Genomic DNA, 4,649 nt, shown 5'->3' with positions numbered 1-4,649 from the left:
ATATATACATATATATGTATATATATACATATATATGTATATATACATATATATATATACAACCTCGTGGGCATCGGTACCATTTTCCTCTTTCTCCGTTCTTCCATTCTCCGAACTTTCCATCTTTCCAACGAAGGGCTATGCCCGAAACGTCATACACTCTCTCTTTCCTTTCCTGAGCGTCCAATAATACTATCCATATCACGTCCTCACTTTGTTGTTTTTTTGTTTTTTTGTTATTGTTTTTTTGAACTATATATATATATATATATATATATATATATATATATATGTATATCATCATCATCATCATCATCATCATCGTTTAACGTCCGCTTTCCATGCTAGCATGGGTTGGACGATTTGACTGAGGACTGGTGAAACCGGATGGCAACACCAGGCTCCAGTCTAATTTGGCAGAGTTTCTACAGCTGGATGCCCTTCCTAACGCCAACCACTCAGAGAGTGTAGTGGGTGCTTTTACGTGTCACCCGCACGAAAACGGCCACGCTCGAAATGGTGTCTTTTATGTGCCACCCGCACAAGCCAGTCCAGGGGCACTGGCAACGATCTCGCTCGAAAATCCTACGGGAGCCAGTCAGGCGGTACTGGCAACGGCCACGCTCAAAATGGTGCATCTCATGTGCCACCCGCACAAGAACCAGTCCAGGGGCACTGGCAACGATCTTACTTGGCTTGCCGGGTCTTCTCACGCACAGCACATTTCCAAAGGTCTCGGTCAGTAGTCATCGCCTCGGTGAGGCCCAATGTACGAAGGTCTTGCCTCACCACCTCAGCCCAGGTCTTCCTGGGCCTACCTCTTCCACGGGTTCCCTCAACTGTTAGGGTGTGGCACTTTTTCACGCAGCTATCCTCATCCATTCTCACCACATGTCCATACCAGCGCAATCGTCTCTCTTGCACGCCACAACTGATGCTTCTAATGTTCAGCTTTTCTCTCAAGATACTTACACTCTGACGGGTATTCACATTATATATATACATATATATATATATATATATATATATATATATATATATATATATATATATATATATATATGTATGTATATATATACATATATATATATACACATCATTCAATTGGTTGGTTGGCAGAAACCTAAAAATGCACCTGTAACTTATTTTAAAATGTCTGAAACAAATTCAGTAAATGGCAAAAAAGGCTTGGGAACATCAGGGGAACAGGTCTGGCCCGGCAGGTGTCCCAGTGTATCACAGGCTGGACCCGGTCATCATCCTGCCACTGTGGTCAAACAGTCCTCAAGAAAAAGTAAAAATAAACATCGTTTGAATTTTGGCTGTTGGAATGTGCGCACACTTCTTGATGATAATTTCACGAAGAGGCCAGAAAGGCGTACTGCACTTATTGCATGTGAGCTAAAGAAATATTCCCTTGATATAGTTGCTCTCTCTGAAACTCGTCTCTCTGGTGAGGGTCAAGTAATGGAATCTGCTTATGGATATACTATCTTCTGGAAAGGCCTACCTAAGGGTCAGCGTAGAGAATCTGGTGTTGGGTTTGCTCTCAAGAATACATTAGTGTCCTCCATTGCAGAGCTTCCAAGTGGTATATCTGACCGGATCATGTCATGCCGTATCAAACTGACAAAAGGTATGTTTCTTACAGTTGTCAGTATTTATGCACCAACAATGTCCCATTCTGAGGAAACTGTGGGACAGTTTTATGACAATCTAGCAAGATTATTGAGGAAAGTACCAATTTCTGACAAGCTGGTCATTTTGGGAGATTTCAATGCAAGAGTTGGAAGGGACTATGTTTCATGGCCTGTTTTAGGTCGACATGGGATTGGAAAATGCAATAGAAATGGAGTAGCTCTTTTGACGTTTTGTACTGAGAATGATCTGGTTGTCACCAACACTCTGTTTAAGCAGAAAAATAAATATAAAGCCACCTGGATGCACCCAAGATCTAAGCACTGGCATCTCATAGATTATATTTTGATTAGGAAATGTGATATGAAAGACGTTTCTAGCGTTCGGGTCATGAGAGGGGCAGAGAGCTGGACTGACCATCATCTACTGCGTGGCAAAATAGATTTTTCGATAAAACCTAAAAACCGACAGTCTGGTCCTAAGATACCCAAAAAGTTAAACGTTGCAAACTTTAAATTATCAAGCAACTTGCAAAGATTCCACGACGCTATAGAAAGTATTAATCTTGACCCAAACAATTTATGGGAAGATTTCAAAACAAAAGTATTTCAGGCTGCAAGTTCGTCAGTGGGATTTAAATCTCATAAATCCAGAGATTGGTTCTCAGATAGAACAGCAGAAATTCATGATCTACTTTTAGAAAAACAAAACTTAGGCAATACACTGCTCTCTCAGTCATTGAATCCCAACTCAAATGAAACTTACAGAAAGCTGAAAAGGAGGGTGCAAACTGCTCTAAGGAAAATTAAACAGGAATGGTGGAATGATAGGGCAAAAGGGGCACAAGAAGCAGCTGATAGAAATGATGCCAGTTGTTTGTATTCTTATGTTAGGGAGGTATATGGTCCAAAATCTTCTTCAGTAGCTCCAGTGAGAACAGAAGATGGATGTTTTCTTCTGACTGACACCGCTTCTATTCATAAGCGTTGGGTAGAACATTTCTCTGCACTTTTGAATAGACCATCATCCGTTAATATGAGGACGATAGAAAAAATTGAACAACTTCCAGTTATAGAAGAGATGGCATCTGAACCAACTCTAAATGACATTTATTTAGCTATGAATAAGCTGAATAACAACAAGTCTCCAGGATCTGATGGAATCTGTGCAGAAGTCTTGAAATATGGGGGTGACAAAATGATGGAACTCTTAAATATTTTAATTTGTCACTGTTGGAGAAGTGAGAAAGTGCCTCAAGACTGGATTGATGCCATTCTTGTCTCCTTATATAAATCGGGGCCAAAGGATCTGTGTGGTAATTTTCATGGGATTTCCCTTTTGTCTGTGGTTGGAAAGGTGCTCGCCCGCATTTTGTTAGAACGTTTAAATACCTTTATAGTTCCAAGTATGGTGTCTGAGTCTCAGTGTGGTTTTCGTTCCTCCAGGGGCACAGCTGATTGTATCTTTACTGTCAGACAATTACAGGAGAAGTGCATTGAACAGAATCTTGCTCTGTACCATTGCTTTGTTGATTTGAGCAAAGCATTCGATACTGTTAATCGAAGTGCTCTGTGGCTAATTCTGGGGAAAATTGGTTGCCCAGAAAAGTTTATAAACATGGTCAAGGCTTTGCATCAGGATATGAGAGCTAGGGTTAATTTTGGTGGTAGGCTTTCTGAATCTTTTGCTGTGGAAAATGGAGTAAAGCAGGGAGACCTTGATGCACCCACCCTCTTTGCAATATACTTTGCCGTTGTGGTGTCACATTCCTTTCAAAACTCTGAGGAGGGTATCTACATAAAATATCGAACAACGGGGAATGTTTTTAATTTGACCCGACTGAAGTTTAAAACGAAGGTTTTTACTTCACTTATTAGGGAACTTTTGTTTGCTGACGATTGCGATCTGGTTAGTCATTCTGAATCGGGTCTGCAATCCCTTGTATCTGCATTTGATGCAGCTTGTGATGATTTTGGCCTGACCATCAATCTGAAAAAAACAGTTGTAATGTATCAACCTGCGTATGGTGCTGTTTGTAACCTCCCTAAAATTTTTGTTAAGGGAAAGTTACTTGAGGTTGTCAATTCATTTGTCTACCTGGGAAGCTCTGTTCAAGATGATGGAAATCTTGATACGGAAATACACCTGCGAATTCAAAGGGCAGCAAAAGCATTTGGTGGCTTGGAGTCACGCGTCTGGTGCCAGCGACATATAAATACCAATACAAAGCTGGCTCTTTACAAATCATTTGTCTTAACATCCCTATTGTATTCCTGTGAAACTTGGACCTGTTATGAAAGGCATTTTAAAATGTTAGAAAAATTCCACCAAAAATGCCTTCGTCATATTTTAAGAATTAAATGGAATTCTTTTACTCCAAACACAGATATCCTTGCATCTGCAGGCGTCCCCTCAATTAAAGCCATGATTTTGAGGAACCAATTGAGATGGTGTGGCCATATTGTTCGAATGGCAGATGAACGCATGCCGAAACAGCTGTTTTATGGTGAGCTTGCAGAGGGGAAACGTTATCGGCATAAACCTAAAAAAAGGTTTAAGGATGGCATAAGGACTGCTATGAAGTCAATTGGAATGGCTCCAAAAGATATAGAAGTCCTCGCTTCAGATCGAGTTGGATGGCGAACAAGGGTGTGGAGTGGAGTGAAAGCATTTGAAGAGGCCAGGATGATGCAAGCAGGGCTCAAGAGACATTTAAGGAAAAAGGTGAAGACTGAGAAGGTGAATGACAAGGACCTTTTTGTGTGCACAGTCTGTGACAGACCATGTCTGTCCTTGGCTGGCCTCAAATCTCACCTGCGAACCCATGGAAAACAAACATCATCCAGCTATTCTGATTATATGTCTGTGCACGCGTTTGAATGTGGTGTGTGCCAGAGGGTTTGCAAATCCAATGGGGGTCTTAAAGGACATGTTAGGATCCACAATGAGCAGAACTTACTTGCAGGTATTGGTAGTGCAAATCACAGGTGCAATCTGTGTGGGTGTTTTTT

The sequence above is a fragment of the Octopus bimaculoides genome, chromosome 30 (genome assembly GCF_046866305.1).
Source record: "Octopus bimaculoides isolate indiv1 chromosome 30, ASM4686630v1, whole genome shotgun sequence".
Lineage (NCBI taxonomy): Eukaryota > Metazoa > Mollusca > Cephalopoda > Octopoda > Octopodidae > Octopus > Octopus bimaculoides.
This window is presented reverse-complemented; position numbering follows the sequence as displayed.